Source organism: Monodelphis domestica, chromosome 4 (assembly GCF_027887165.1).
Source record: "Monodelphis domestica isolate mMonDom1 chromosome 4, mMonDom1.pri, whole genome shotgun sequence".
NCBI lineage: Eukaryota > Metazoa > Chordata > Mammalia > Didelphimorphia > Didelphidae > Monodelphis > Monodelphis domestica.
Genome location: NC_077230.1, coordinates 162,065,014 through 162,082,334, shown reverse-complemented (window position 1 = coordinate 162,082,334; position 17,321 = coordinate 162,065,014). Strand labels below are relative to the sequence as shown.

Sequence of the window (17,321 nt, the reverse complement as noted above, 5' to 3'; positions counted from 1 at the left end):
ATGCCTTGTCCTCCCCAAGTCTTTCCTTTTCAAGCAATCAATAAGTACATATGTGTCAAGTCAGGGTTGGTCAGTCAGTCAATAATCATTTATTAAATGCCTACTATGTGACAGGCCTTGTGCTAAATGCTGGGAATATAAAGGAAGATAAAAGTCAGTCCTTGTTCTCAATGAGCTCATTATCTATGTGAAGGAAGGCAATAAGCAAATGTATATTTAAAAATCTACATAAAAGATGAATAGAGATAATTAACAGAAGGAAGGCACTAGAATAAGGAAGGATTGAGAAAGGACTGGGAATTGGTAAACATCTTGATTTCTTTCAATTTATCCTCATATGACATGATTTCAAAAACCATTCTGGTTACCCACCTCTGGATATATTATAGTGTTTTGTTTGTTTTTTTGTTTTGTTTTGTTTTTGTTTTTGTTTAGATTCCCTCCTAAAATTCAGCAGCTCAGAAATCAGGATAAAAATGTAGATATGCTTTGCCCAGGTCCCACAGACACCAATTTAAGAGAGGACTGGACTTCTTGACAAGCATGTTACTTATGTTTTAACCTAAATGCAGTACTTTATATTTATCCCTATTAAAATTTAAATGACTAGACCTGAGTCTACATTGACTATTCATCCCAGCTTTATGTTATCTGAACCAAGACAGAAGAACTCCTTAAAGATCACCCCCATTCTATGAGAATTAAAGCCATTGTTTCATAAACAATTCTCAAAAGAATTACAAATTATTAATGACCATATGAAAAGAAGTCACAAATCATCAATAAGAGAAATGCAAGTCACATCAGTTCTAACTCACACCCAGCAAATTGGCAAGGATGCAAAATTATGGACTAGTCAGTATTCTAGGGCTTGAGGAAAGATGGGACACTCATGTACTGTTGCTGGAACTGTGGGCTAATATCAACATTCTGAAAAGCAATTTGGAATTATGCAAATAAAATGGCATAAATAAATAAAATGAATCCATACCTGTTGGTTCAGAAATTCCACTCTTAAGCACATACCCCAAGGAGTTCACTGATTAAAAGAAAGGTCTTAACATATAACAGTATTTTTTTTGTGAGAACAAAGAACTAGAAAAATAAATGTCTATCTCTTAGTGATGACTGAACAAATTGTGGTACATTTATGGAATAGAATATGATCAATACAGAGAAATGGAAAGACTTAAATGAACTAATGTAAAATTAAGTAAGAAGAGTCAAGAAAAAATAAAGACAATCACTACAACAATATAAAGGGCAAGAACACAACAAAATGATTTAAAACAAAATGAATGTTGCAGAATTACAAAGAATGATCATGGCCTCAAAGAAGAAATAGTGAGAAGACATCTATTGTTTGCAGACGTGGGAGTTCTTCATGTGTGGGAGATTGTATATATCTACCTACCTACCCACATACATGCATAGATAGGTGTATATTCACAATATATTGTTTTATATGTAGTTGTATAGATAGTTATATAAACTAGCTTTTTGGGAAGGGAGATATAGGAGAAAATTTAGGTCATGTAAAAACAAAAAATATCAATAAAACACTTTTTTAATAACAAAAGAAAGTTGTTCTTTTTGACCTGGGACACTAGCTATTGTACAGTCATTGGGAATGGCAAGAAGGGAAGAGATTTTTTAAATGCCAATGGCTTCTCCTATTCTACCCTTTCAACTAGTATAGACAAGCCCAGCGTCAGTGGGGATAAATTTTGAACTTCAGACCAAGGGCCTCTGCCAGAGGAAGTACTTAGTCTTGGTACTACATGTTACTGTAGGCATTTACAATCATCTTTCTGATTTTTGGTTGTTCACTCTATGATATTTTCCCCTCCTTTGAAAAAATGTTCATCCACAATATTATAAACTATGCCATTTTAAAGGAAAAGTCAGTCTTGGTACAGATCCTTCCCCCCCACCCCCAACTCCACTTCAGGAGTGGAAAATGCCAAAGATATGTACCTAACTTCATGCAATGAGAAAAGGGTTGCAGCAACACTATACTTCAGAAGTCTGGAAGTGACCAAGGTCAGTTGGGGTTTTTATGGCCCAATTCAATCCCATAAGCATTTGTTAAGAACCTGAGGGCCAGGTACTAGGTTGCCTTTGGAGGATACATAAAGGAGTGCCTGCCTTCAAGGAGAAAACATTCTACTGGATCAGAAAAGGCTTCCTTTAGGTTTTGAACTTAAATTTGATGGATGAGTGGGATTCCAATAGTCAGAGAAAAGGGAAGAGGTATAGTGCTTGACAGAGTGAGCAAAGATATTGTGGACCTTATTCCTCAACAGTGGTATAATGTACCCAGATAGGAAGAAAAATATGTAGTAGGGAGCCTGAAGGTTTTAAGGAGATGCGGGCAGAACATAGCGAAGAGGACTAGTTATGGTTACAGGAGACCCATAACCACTTTGAAGAGAAAGGATGGCTAGAGTCAGATAGGAAAAGCCATAGAGGGATGGGGCAAAGGAATTAAGAGAGACATCCGATTGAAGATCTCCTCCCCATTGCTCTTATTAAAGCTCAAATCTAGAATATGGGTATTTGGGGCTGTCCCTAGGGAAACCCCAAGGAATGAAAAATTTTTATAGGTCATTTTTAAAAGTTCTGTGCTGCTTTCTTTGTTTTTAGTAGTAAGTGAAGCTATTTTAAACAGTGCTTTTGGATAACCCTGGCAGCCACCCTTAGTCTTACCTTCTCAAGTTTCTGACTATCCCAGTTGGCTCCATTTTACATTTTCATACATGCTCATTTTAGGATCTACATCTGTTTGATTAGTCATTTTCAGCCTTCTTAGAGGCTTTGCTGAACTTCACCTATTTGTTTCTTTTCCTGTGCTGGGAGGTTAAAATTGTATGTTCGTGCAAGTTTGATAATGCTAAGCTTATGCATGAATCAGCACAGAATCTTTTGAATTAAGCAGATGGCAAAGAATAGTTTAAAGTTGAGTAGTTCATCTTATATTATATGCTCTCTGCAAAATTATTCTGGGATAAGCCTTCAATAAGCAGGTTTATCCATGAACTAAAAGACGGAAGACTTAGAGCAAAGCTTAAGATGGTCAAAGAGCAGTATCAGTGGAATTTTCTTTCAAGGCACTCATTCTCCCTTCACCCTAGAATAGTATCTTTTGTAGGTTAATTCTTAGAGACATATATTTGTAGGAAATTGGAGTGACTTCTGTTATGGACACAAACATCATTAACCATAAAGGGACTGAAGAATATTCAGATGTATAGGAAACGCTCTTTGCCTCCATTTCCAATTAACTTATAACATTCATGAAGCACAATGGTATTAAAGTGACCCAAGCTGTTCCAGGTCACACAGGCACTCTACTTATCGCCCTGCTTAACCCCAAAACTCCAGATAGTTTAATAGAAGATTTCCGGTTTCCAACTGTGCAAGTTGTCAGTACAATTCAAATTGCCTGACAGTATCAGAGTAGTTATGATCAGATGAGGAAGAGAGATCACTTGGATGAATTAAAGTGGATTAAAATATAGAAGGGTTGATACTTTGAAGTGCTAAGTTTTCATATTTATTTTAAATAGATATTTTGAACAAGAAGGGATCCTAGGAACCATCTAGTCCAATTCCCTTATTTTACAGAGGAGGAAATTAGGATCAAAAAAACCCAAAAAACAAAAAACAAAAAATAAAAACTAGCTCACTTATCCAATATAGTACAAGAAGAGGGGTAATATGTGGACCCCATCTGTTGACTCCCAAATTTCTTTTTTAACCCTTCTAAGTTTCTAGGGACAACTGGGTGTGGTAGTGGTTAGAGTGCTAGCCCTGGAGTCAGTGCATATGAATACAAATCTGTCCTCAGACACTAGCCATGTAATCCTGGGCAAGTCACTTAACCTCATTTACCTCAGTTTCCTCATCTATAAAAATGAGCTTGAGAAAGAAGTAGCAAGCCCCCCCCTCCCCCCAGTATCCTTGATGAGAAAATCCCAAGTGGGAGCACAAAGAGTTGGACATTACTGAAAAACAAGCTGAGGGCAGCTGGGTGGCTCAACAGATAGAGAGCCAGGCCTAGAGATGGGATTCAAATCTCCCTCAGACACTTCCTAGCTGTGTGACCCTGAGCAAGTCACTTGATCCCCATTGCCTAACCCATATTACTTTTCTACCTTAGAACCAATACAAAGTATTGATTCTAAAATGGAAGGTAAGGGTTTTAAAAAAAGGAAAACAAGATAACTCTGTAGCTTGTATAAAAATAATAATATTAATTGTTGACATTATATAGTTCTTCAAGATTTATTCAATAAATATTTGAGATGAAATTTTTTTCCAAGTAATAATTCTCTTATTCATTCATGTCAAGAGGTAGTGTGACAGTAGATAGAATACAAGACTTCACATGAAGGGCTGTGCTCGAATTCTGACTTGTATACTGTTTGACCTTAAACACTTTAACCTCTATTTTTCTCTAGCAACATTTTTAGATTTATCTACTGAGTCATAAATAGATTTATGAGGATATAAATTCATTTAGCGCATTTGTCTTCTAATATTTAAAATGTATGAGAGAAAGAGAGATACAGAGAGAGTCAGAGACAGAGACAGAGAGAGATTGGTCAGTGGATCACAGTAGATAACCCAAAGAAAGAGAACTTCATGTATATAAGAATTTAGTTTTTGGTAAACGCATAAGTGGGCAGCTATGTGGTGCAGATAGTAGAGTGCCAGTCTTGGATTCAGGAAAACCCATCTTCCTAAATTCAAATCTGGCCTCAGACATTTAGAAGATATATGACCCTGTGTAAGTCACTTAATCCTACTTGCCTCAGATTCCTCATTTGTAAAATGAACTGGAGAAAGACATGGCAAACCACTGCAATATGTTTGCCAAGAAATCCACAGTTGGGGTCACAGAGAGCAGGACATGACCCATAATCTAACAAACACATAACTAAAAACAATAGAAAATAGTCATTATTAAGTAAGAACTTTTGAAAGAATTAGATATCTGGGTGGCAAAAAAAGGCTTTAAATAAACACTTCATGCCATATGTTACAATAAATTGTGACTGGATTAATTATATATATACTTATATATATACATATATTTATAGCAAAAACTGGGAGAAGGAATAAGAGTAACATTTTTACTAATAGAAAATGGAATAAATAAATGGAAGGAAATTATTAGATTTGATTATATAAGAATAAAAGGCTTTTTTGGAGAAAAATTGTATCTAAAAGAAAAAGACATTAAAAGAAAAAGACATTGCATTAAATATAACAGATGTAACTCCAATCCCAAAGCCCATTTGTATGGTACTCTAATTTGTATGGTACTCTTTCTTTATAAGTAAAGATCTATGTCCCTTGCTTGCATGAAGGGTTGGGTGGAATTTGTGAGAGAGAGTAGAGTTCTTCAGTTCTCTCTGCAAACTTCAAATTGTTTCTGGCACTTCTGGCTATCAGCTTCAAGAGAGAAGATGAAAGATGTCAACTCCATTTCTGGTTGCTGAAAGAAAAGACTGGGAAGAAGATATGAGTTTGAGGAGAACTGAAGTGCTCTTTTCTCTCCTTTTTCAAAAACTCTATTCTATTCCTTAGGCAGAGAAGAGATAGTGATCTTGACCAATAAAGAGAGAGTCCCATGCCAATTAGCTTTGGGACTAGTTTTGTACAAATAAAGTTCTTTTATCCAGAATTTTTTAAAGCAACATGCATTCTCCTAATGGAGAAATGTCCATAGCATGTAAATAGTTTTTTCTTTGAGGAAATAATTAACATATTAAAAAATATTCAAATACCCCAATAATCAGATCTATGTAGTTTCAAGAAACATTAAGGGAGTAATTTATATATGTTAAATTTATAAAACTAATTAAAATATTAAAGTTCAGCATAATTATATTGTTATGAAACTCTAGACTGATTCAAAATTTTAAAAGACTAAATTGGTAATATAAAATGAGTCAAAATGAACCTTACTTTTGATTTAGTGAGTCGTTTAATATGACTTCATCTTAATGATGTTGTAAAAGAAAAATGACCCTATTTTCAATATTTTTAATTCCTCCATTTGTAATATAAATGTGTAAAAACCTGAAAATAACATTTATATTTACCAATAATAGAATGACTGAATATGAAAGAGTATTGATTTAATGGAATATTATGGTATCATTACAAAGGAAAATAATTATATTAAAATATGGAAAGCCTCATATCAAGTGAAGTACATTGAATAGGCAAAACTAGAAAAAGAACATATACATTGAATACAATTATACCCAGAAAAGGAAGGGGAGAGGAAGAAAACAAAATTTAAAGGAATGTATAGACAAATTTGGGAGGGGTCACAGAGAAAATCTATTCATTTAATTTTGTTGCCTGTGATATGGTATTGTTTTATTTTTCTCTAATAAAAATAAAACTGATTCCAATTTGGGGGTCTTATTCTAGATTTTTGTAGTTATAATGGGGAAAAGTTTGGCACCAAGAATCTGAGGAACTGAATTTGAATCTTTGTTCTTCTACTTTTTGAGCCTTAAATAAATCAATTAATCTCTGGACTTAGTTTCATCATCTATCAAATAGGGAGAGATAGACTTGATTTCTAGATTCTCTTCCAGTACTAAGACTATCTGTCATCTTATCTCTTTTGGCTTGATCTTTGGTGCCTTATTATAAAAGGGGTGTGTGTGTGTGTGTGTGTGTGTGTGTGTGTGTGTGTGTTTGTGTGTGCGCGCACGCGCGCGTGCGTGCGCATGTGTCTGTTTTTACATACATAAACACATCCATGATATGTATATGTATATTATACACACATGCCTAACATTCAGGTTTAAATAAAAGAATATAATATTCCTGAGGCTGAAAAGTATTTACTCTTAAAAAGGAAATAAAATTGGATTTTAAAAACTCCCCAAGATGTCATGTTTCTGGAGGGTCCAAGTTAAAAAGTACCTAACCAATCTCACCTTTCACCTACCCACATCCCTCTCCCCTGCATGATGTTCTCATTGAAAATGTGTTGAAAAAATGGGAAAAGAAAACAGAACAGGTTTATAAAAAGATTTTTTTTTAAATTGGGCTAATTTGAGTAGGAGCTTTTAAAATGAATGACAAACTTGAGTCAAAAGACATTCAGAATAATCGAATCTCAAAAACTATTAAGTAAGAAACAGAAGTCATCACGATACTTTGGGGCACAAACTGGGCATGATCTTAATTCCCTAATAATAGATATATGCACGTTAAAGAAGAAACCAAAGTTAGTATACTAAGGAAGAATCACATCAACTGGGACACATTTACACTTTTGACTAATCATATCCTTAATAGAATGACTTTCTTCTGTCTCAATGCTGAATTGATAACATGTTTTAATTTCCACAAATATGTTTGAATTTCAGGCTTGTACTGAGTAACTCTCCTTCATATTTTCTTGACTACTAATCATTGAGGCACAGCTTCTTAATCAAGTTAACAAGTGATTTTTCTACTCTTAAACTACAAACATATTAATTTTTTTCCCAGATTCCTGGTCGTTAGCCCTGATTATTAAATGCCAGCCTTGATGTTCTGGAGAAGTGTCATACCTGCTTCAAAGTAACCTGCTGCAAAAGAAGAGCTTATGAGAGAAATTCTCACCCAAATTTTCATAAAGCAAGTGAAAATCTTCCAATGTAGCTGATGCCATATGGTCCACACAGAAACACTCATAAAAAGAAAGTTAAACCTTGAACATATTAATGATTTTTTTCATGTTGAGAGAGGGAAAAAGAGTCCTCCTTTCCCATTTTTGCATCTGCAACGACTCCTGAAGAAGGGAATCTGAAGGGCTTTTCAGCAAAAACAAGTGAGTACCAAACCATAGACATTTTCTGGGGTCTTAAAAATGAATATTATGCTAGTAAATTATGCTTAGTTTCTGTGTAAAACCAAACATTAACACTGTGACTTAATACCACACAAGAGAGTTAACGATATTCAGATCAGATTTTCCACTTTAAATAGCCCCATTTTCTCCTGCCTTGAAAAACTCTTTCATCTGACCTTGACCTAGAGAAACAGGCACAACCAACCAGTTGTGAGATGCACTAATGTTACCCCAGAGGAGTAATTCCCAATTCCCCTGCCATTCATTTTCCCCCTCTCTGTGAAGCTTCTTAATTTATACGAATATTTAAACCTCCACTGAAAGAACCTGTTTTGAATTTTCCTCCTACTCCTCAAAATGCAAATGTGCCCCACACAGAAAGTGAAGGAAAGGGAAGAATTACTAGGTTAATGGAGAGCATCTGTACCTCTCTACATGTCTGCCTTCCCTGCCCCCAATTCAATTACTGTCAGTACTCAGCTCATCTACCTACTTAAAAAGGATATAGTGTTGATATTTAGTGTCCTGAGGAGTGAACTTCCAAACTGTCAGAATACCCACAAGTTTTTTTCCTTTGGGGAGGTGGCATTTCCTTTCCAAATGTGGGAAGGAATAGCCAGTGTGGGACAGGTTTTGTTTTGAGTTTCACTTTTAAACAGAGGAAGTTTGCTTTGCCGAGGACTGCAGCTTGCATGCTACACCAGAATGAAACTGTGGGACTTTCCGGCTTTTTGCCTAAAACATGTCTCACTGTTCAAATTCACTTTAAATTGGTTTCACTAAAAAGAAAAATCTCTTTCTCCTGGAAACATGTTTCCCTTAAAGGCCATCATCGAGGGAGGGGTCATTGCAGACTTTAAGTCAGAAGGGACCTTAGAAGTCTTAAGGTACAGCTCCCTCGTTTTACATTCGAGGAAACTAAGGCAAATGATTTGCAAAGGGTCACGAAGCTCATTTGTGTCTGGGAGAGGTAATGAACCTGGATATTCCTGACTCCAGTTCTAGTGCATTTAGCCATGTTCGTGAAGCTTGCTTTATATAGTAGAACTATTGGGGCTTCCAAAGAATTTTTGCCTAGTTCTTTTGTTTGTTTGTCCTAAATGTGCATTTTCTGCCAGAAGAATCCACTCTTTTAATTCACCTGAATTATATGGTGTGGAAACACGATGGAAGTGTTCAGTTCTTCTGGATAGACTGAGAGTTATGTATTGTCCCTTCCTTCCTGGAATGTGCCTTGGGCATTATAACCATGTAACCTAGAGTGAGCCACAGAATACTTTGCTCCAATTATTCATTAGAGCTATAGGAGAAAAAAGGTAGTTTTGATAGTGACAAGCTAAGCTGCTGTTTAATAACAGCTTTGAAAAGAACCACTTAACCAGAGGTGAGTAACAATTTATGCCAGTCAAGGAGTAAGGGATATTTATTTCACTTATTTAATTATCTGTTTCCCAGTAGGGTAGAGCAGGGGCAGGCAAATTGTGTGTGTGTGTGTGTGTGTGTATGCACACGTGTGCGCATGCAAGTGTAAGTGTATACATCTGCACAGGATAGTTTAAAATATTTGTTATTGAAAGGAGATTTGAGAGGCAGATAATCTAGAGATGAGAACTATTTAATATAGTAAGTTTAAAGAGATTAGAGAGCAGTGCCAGGTGAAAGAGTTTAGTTTGAGTTGGGTAGGGGAAGAATTTGTGCCAAAACATGACATGTCATGAGACTAGACCTTATCCATTAGGTATGAACAGAAATTAAGTGTGTTCAGAATAGGAAAAGCAATGAGTTAATTCTCATTTTGATCTAATATTTTAAAGTCTTTATTTCTGTGATGACACATTGATAAGTGGTAGAGTGTGAGAGGTCTAGTTTTCTGGTAAAGTTTATAGGGCAGTTTTTTTAGCACTGATTGGAAAGCTTACTTGGTCTTGAAAAGATGACAGTAATGTCCAGTGAAATGACAAACAGAGCAACAATAAAACAGCATCAAAATGGAATGACTAAAAAAAGCATAAACTGGATGAAGGTAAGTGGCAATAGTTTTAAGAAGACTTCACCAGGAAGAGTGGTAAGGAAGTAAAGAAGAAAAGGGGGAGAAACAGGAAGGATCAGAGAATCTCAGAGTTTGAAAAAGGTATCAGAGAGGATCTTAGTCCAAACCATATCTACACAGGAGTACAATTTATAGCATTCTTAGAAATAGATGTTCAATCTTTGTATGAAGATCAAAAATCAGAGGTTATCTACTATCTTCCCAGGCAGGCCATTTCATGTTGGGGGTGATTCTTATGGTAGTAATTTTAAAAATCAGACCTAAATCTGCCTCTATGAAATGTCTGTCCAATCTGTTCACTTCCACCTGCTCTCTGGAGTTAGTCAAAATAAATCTAATTTTTCTTTCATTGTAGAGCCCTTAGAATACTTAAAGCAGACTATTTTATACTCAATCAATCTCTCACACCTTCACCTATTCACCCACTTCTTCTTTCCTCCAAGCTAACTAGCTACAGGTCCTTTAATTGTTTTATAGGATATTCTTGACACTTTCACTATTCAGATCACCATCCTCTGGACTGTCTCTAATTTATCAACAACCTTCCTAAAACATAGTGCCCAGACAGAAAGCAAAATTCCAGTTATAGATAAACAGATCAGATTACTTGGGTAATATCATCGGGTATTGTCCTAGGGGCTATGCTTTTCTCAAAGCACTCAAAGATTACATATTTTTTTTACTTTCTATATTATAACTTTAACTCATATTAAGCTTATCATATACTAAGAGCCCTAGATAGTTTTCAGGTGAACTATATAGCCATAATTCCTAATTCTTATACTTGCAAAGTTGATTTTTAGAACTTATTTATACAAGGTTACATTTGTCCTTATTAAATTCTCTCTTGTAATTAGCTCATTGTTAGAATCTGTTGAGAATTTTGAGAGCCTAACGCTGAAAACAAATGTTAGTTATTTTTCTTAACTTTTAGTCCTATTAGACAACTCACTGTCATAGTGGAAAGAATGCTGGACTTGGAATCAAAAGAACAGAGATTGAATTCTGCCTTTCTGGCTGTATGAACTTGGGAAAGTCATTTGACATCTCTCATTCTCAGTTTCCTCAGAGGTAAAATAGGGATCAAAATGGCACCTACTTCACAGGATTGTTGTGGGGATTAAATGAGATTAGATGTGTGAAGTACTTTGTAAACCTAATGCTGGATATAAATGTTACCTATTATTAGCTGTAAGTTTGATAAGTATGCTATCTACCCATTTTCTATTTTTCTATTTTATTGGTAAGTTTTAAATAACTCAGAGCCAAGGAGGCGTCACTGGAGACATCCTTCCCAGGTGACATCAAGCCATTAATGTCTATTTCTTAGGTTCAGAAGTTCAACCTTAATTTCCTCTCCCATTCTCCATTTTCTTTCAAATGTTACAGAAAATGGCTTAATAATCACATCGATCAGTTCTTTTAATACCTTAATTCAACAAGAATTTATTCAACATCTTTCATGTGTTAGGCAATTGGTTTGTTTCTGGGGATCCTACCCTTGAGGATCCTATACTCTATTTGGTATAGTGTCATAAATATGAATTAATTTCAGAAGGAAAAGAGTACTAATAGCTAGAAAGATAAAAAATAATTATGTAGAATATGGTACTGAGCTGAGATTTGAAGTAATTTAAAGAGATTCTCAGAAGTGGAAGTAAGAAAGAACTGAATTATAGACAAAGGAAAAGCCCATAAAAAGTAAAGAGACTAGAACTGACATGTCGAGTTCTGGTAACAGAACTTGGTTAAATTTGGTTAAAACTTGTAGGATTGATCATGAGGATGAATTGCAAATCTGAGTCTTCAATGGTAGTATCCTCAGAAGAAATAAGATCATGAAAATCCTGTGATAGAGATATGTTTGGAAAAATATATAAGTAGTTTTCTTTTAAGTCTAGAATTTGAAATGTCTATGAGGCCTCCAGGTTGAGAGGTGATATATTATTGGACTTTATAAGAGAGATTTGTGTTGACTATATAGATGTAGGAATAAATTGTACAAAGATCCAATGAATCCAGTGGAAGCTGATGAGATCATCAGTGGTGAAAGAGTAGAGGAATGTTGACCAGAGTCAGAGTCATTAGGGAATACCCACATTTTATGTGTAGTAGGAGAACCAAGAATGAATATCATCATACACCAAAGCCTGAGGAGGAGGGAATATTCTAAAGAGAGCAATGTTCAAGTGTCAGAAATTTTAGAACAGTTAGGTAGAATAAAGTCTAAGAAAAGGCTATTGAATCTGACAGCTAAGGTATAAGCTGTTTGAATTGGGTAGTAGAGTCACAAATCAACTTATGAAGGGTTGAGAAAGGAGTGGTAGGTAAAGAAATTGAGTCAGATTATTCCTGACTTTTATACAAGGAAAAAGAAATCTAGGCTATGAATTGAGGAGATGGCAGGGTCAAATGTGGGTTTTAAAAAAAAGCTAGAGACATCTGGTCATCAGGGAAAGATCCCGATGATGAGGAGAGACTGAAGATAAGAGGAATATCAGGAAAACAATAACCTCTTGGAAGATATGGGAGAGGATATGATCAAGAGGAAGGCAGAAGTGGAAGGGTGAGCCTTCAAAAGATAAATGACCACATCATACACAAAGATTAGGATGGAGAAGGAGAAAACAGAGGACAATGTTCAGGACTTTTGAGTAATGAAGGAAAAAGGAAGAGTTCCCTGCAGATGCCTTTTATTTTATCACTAAGGTGGGAAATGTGATATAATTGAGGGATGTGAGAAAGATATAGAGGCTTTGGAGAGAGAAATGAAGGTTTTGAATAACCACCATGAAGGATGTAATTGAGTCAAAAAAAGGAATATATTTTTTTTATTTCTGTACAAAAGTGAGATTGGGTAACATAAGAAGGCAAGGATGCTTGAAGAGTAAGTGGCACTAGGACAAGAGCACAAGATATTCAAAGGTAAAGCTAGTATATAAATTGGTCAACTGTCATATCAAGGCCCTGAAGGGAAGACAGTAAGCCCAATGCAGAAATGATATACTGAGAAAACTAGTAATGGATGTGGCTATTGGATTTTCTGGTGAAGATGGTCGTGAAGATGAAGAACAGGTTTAGAAAGAGGAGACAGAGAAAAACATGGCAGGATAAGATAGTTTATAGAGTTTGGGATAATGGAAGTATTATATTTTTGGCTTATGGTGAGATGAAGAATGTATATATTAAGCACTTACTACATGCAAGGTACTGTACTAAGCAATGGGAATGCAAATAACCCACAAAAAGAAAGACAGATTCTGCCTTTAAGGATCTGACATGCTTAAACAGAAAGACAACATGCAAAAGGAATCTGGAAAATAGTGGAAAGGGAATAAAAGTAGATAGTGAGGAGCCATGATTTTGAAGTCATAAAGTCAGGGAATAAAGCCAATATTTGAATGAAGGTGCACCAGCCTAGTTCACTCCAAAAAAATGGAAGATCTAAGAGGAACTTGCCAGTAGAAATGGGACAGGCCCAGTGGATGAATATTCCAAGGAGCAATCTTCAGGAGTGGTAGCATGTTTCAGGTTGAGAAGATCCTTGTTTCTGAAGGAAGTTCCAGGATTAGACAGTGATATGGCATAATTTTGATACCTAGAAGGTCAGGATTAGGACCAGGTGGGAAAAGTATTCACAGAAGGATTTTTTAACTTCCAAGGGTTTTCCTGAGATCTCTCCTTATAGTGGGCAACTATAGATATTAGTCCTTTCCTTTCATCTACTAATATTTTAAATGGTTTAAGGTTACAGATAAGAAGAAGGAGAATTTTCTATCATAGAAATAAGACTGGAGAAACAGAAAGAAAGTTCCCCACCATGTTGATTGCCTAAAAGTTTTAATTTGGACACCTATAAACTAAAGCAAAGAAAAGAGAGGAATTGATAGATAACTGGTTCTAATAGAGACAAACTGGACAAATTGAATTACTGAAACCAAGGGGAGGCAAAGAGGTCTTGGTGAATTTCAGTAATCAGTAATATCAGTAATTCAGTAAGATATCAGAGCTTGGGTCAAGGGAACAAGAATGGGTATAGAAAAAAAAAGTCTGTTTCACTGTTTCCAAATTAGAATCCCGAGTAATGAATTCATACTCTTTTGTCTGCACATTTTTCTTTCTTTGAGTAGTTTAAATATGCCTGAAAATTGAAATCTCCAAACAAAGAGGGTATTGCCATTTGAACTATTTCTTATCTCAAGACTCAAATCATGTACTAATATTAAATGTATTTTATAAAGCTTCATATTTTAATTTAGAGGTCAGTAGGAAGTTACTTCCAAGGTCTGTATATCTTATTTCCTGGAGAATTTGAAAGAAAAGGCTATTCCTCTGGTATAATTTGGAGAACTCTGCTCAGAGACAGACAAATGTACTAGGTCCATTGCAGAATTATGATCTTTTTTAAAAGGCTGATCTTTCAAAGTAAATAAGCCACCCCACCTGCTTCATTATCTTTTTTTCCATTCCTAAAATAAAACTGATGTATTTAGGAGAATAGATTTTATGGGATTAACACTTTATTGCAAGGATCCCCACTTTGATATTCCTTTGGGTGATTAAAGGTGGCATGTCCAAAAAATGAATTCACAATTCTCTTGACTCAACTCTTCCCTTTCCCAATTTCCCTGTTTCTGAAGTTGGTATCACCAAGTTGTCCAGAGACATATTCATCTAGAACATTGCCAGTTCTTACCAATATCTACCTCCACAACATTTGTTGCATCTGATCTTTTTACTCCACTAACACTGCACCACCCTCATTCAGACAAGCATTACTTCTTGGATGAGTTATTCTAATAGCTTCCTGACTGGTCTCCATAATTCCCATGCTCCAATTCATCATTTACAGAGCTGCCAAAATTATCTTCTGCCACTCCACACAAAAAAGCTTGAGTGGCCCTTTATTACTAGTAGAATCAAATATCGTAAAAATTCCTTCACCAGAGAGTCAATGCCTTCTACAATATGACTTTAACCTAGCTTTACAGCCTTTCCTTTCATGTATTTTATAATTCAGCCAAATTGGACTGCTAAGATTTCCTAACTCAATTTACCATCTCCCACCTACATTAGTTTAGCTCAGGTCATCCCATATGCCTAGAATACATTCCCATTTCATTTTGCCTTGTAGAATTCTCTTCTTTCACAGTTAAGCTTAGGTGCCACGTCCTCTCTGAAATCTTCCTTAATCTCTTAAATTAAAGAATTCTCTCAAACTTTCCCATACTCTATCTACATTCTTAGCAGAGTGAATGCTCCTTCAGGGCAAGGACTATGTCTTTTTTATCTTTGTGCCTTCACAACCTGAGAGGCTTCATTGCATAGTGCTTAGAGAGCCATTCCTAGAGTCAGATAACCTGGATATTCAAGTCCTGTTTCTTACATGGGCTAGTTGCAGGATGAGCACCTCTGGTGTGAGGACTTGCCAAGCCCTTTTCAAGACTTCTCACCTACCTTTGTTATCCATCTGTCACTCAACTCCCACCGGTGGCTCCAAGAAGTTCTAGCATACTCTGTGACCACATCCTAGTAAAACCACCCAGACAGACAGACAGCCTGAAACTCATTGATTAGTGGGGATATCTATCCCAAGTATATGAAAACTTCCCCATGAAATGTGCAGATGAGAACAATTTGCTCCAATGATTATGAAGGTAGCTGAATCAATGTGGAGTGCTTCGAGCTTGGTTAGTCATTGAAGAAACCAAGGACATTCACTGCATCCCTAGCCATCATTAGTTGTCCAGACTTGTCTTACCTCTGGACTTCAATGACTGGAAGAGAGAGTAAGACTGACAACTTGTACCTTGACAGAAAAACTCAGGCCTACACTTCTGAGGCTATAAAATAGCAAGCCTTTTCAGAAAACTGAATTCCAAAGTAAGGCTTATATACTTCTAGAGAGTCTTTTAACTAAGCACCATGGGAAAAAATTACTAAAAGAAATGGGATATTATGTGTGAAGAAAGGTATTGTGAAGAAATGTATTTTTCTCTCTTTCGGTGTGTGTGTGTCTGTCTTTCTTTCAGTCTCTGTCTCTCTGTCTCTCTCTGCCTCTGTCTCGCTTTCTCTTTGTCTCTCTCAATGAGTCTTTCTTTTCTGTCTCTCTCTGTTTCTGTCTCTTTCTCTGTCTCTCTCTTCCTCCTCCTGTCTCCTTTCTACCTCAAGCAACCAAGTAAATTCAAGAAATCTGTAGCCTAGATCCAAGATCCCACTGGCTACTAGAATTGGTTGTAGAGTCCACTGGAGTTGGTATCAATGAATGCTAAAATCTTATTACCATGTTCAGGACAATGGTAAGTAGATTCAGGGACCATGAGCCCTTGTGATGGAAGCAAGTGTCATCTATCATACTAAAGTATGGATTGTCAGAGAATATCAGCAGACTACACAAAAGGTAAACCTCAGGAGAATTCTATAGATTGTATAAATGGAGATTTTGAACCTTTGACTTCATTCCTCAGAAGTTCTTAGTATTTCCCAAAATTCCCTATAATCTCTCTTGCATCTCCACATTGGTGAGATCACATTATTGGTATTTAAATGAATGTATGCTCCTCCCATGTGCTCTTTTTTTTTACCCGAGACCAAGCTGAATTCAGGCAGTTCTTTTGCTTTAATTATTATTAATAAAATTTTATAAAATATAATATTTAGTTATTATATATTAATTTTAATCTTTACAAGGTGGAGGAAAGGATTTCCAGTGAACAGAGCCTGTGAGGCACCTTTTGACTACTTATGTCCTCTACACAAGTGTTTGGTGCCATTTACTATATGTTTTAGTCCATTCTTCCAAAGGACTTTATGTGTACACAGAGAGATTTCCAGGGAAAGTTTTATACAATGTTTTATGCTTGTCCTTAATTTGATGTCTTAGTAAATATTTTTACTAAAAGTTAATCAAGACAACTGAACAACAAAAAACAAAAACTCACTAATCATCAAAAGAAAGCAGAGAAATGGGGTCTTTGCTCCATAACCATCCCTAGAGGACTCAAGCATGAGTACATATTGGTGGAAGCAGCCTAAAAGGGGTTGCTACAGGTTTTTGATAAATAAATATTGAATTGGGTTCAAAGGAATGTTATGGACAGTATACATTCCCTTTCAGTTGAAAAACCATTTGTGTTAATTCTTATAATCCTTTTGAATGGGTTGCCAATTGTTTTCCTTCAATAAGCTTTCATGCCTTACACACTTATTCTATTTATATTTATATTCTTTATTTTTGTCCTATTTATTACATTGGCATGACCGTTAGTTTTTTTGCAAACTAACTTACCTTTTCAATTAAAGCCATGAGGCATAATAGAGCTATATCAGAAAATCACACCTAACATTGTTCTCTTAAACTCTTGAAACTTCTGGAGAAGACTAAAAATTAAGTCTTATTTT

At 35.7% G+C, this 17,321-nt stretch overlaps 1 long non-coding RNA gene across 1 annotated transcript in view; it reads left to right on the top strand.

The window, feature by feature from the left end:
• The window catches only part of LOC103101905 (uncharacterized), a 71,088-nt gene extending 63,245 nt beyond the window's left edge, over positions 1-7,843 (top strand). The window contains exon 3 of the long non-coding RNA XR_008911208.1: positions 7,528-7,843. This is a non-coding gene — a long non-coding RNA (uncharacterized LOC103101905). The remainder of the gene's footprint in view (positions 1-7,527) is intronic.
• Positions 7,844-17,321: the final 9,478 nt, after the last annotated feature.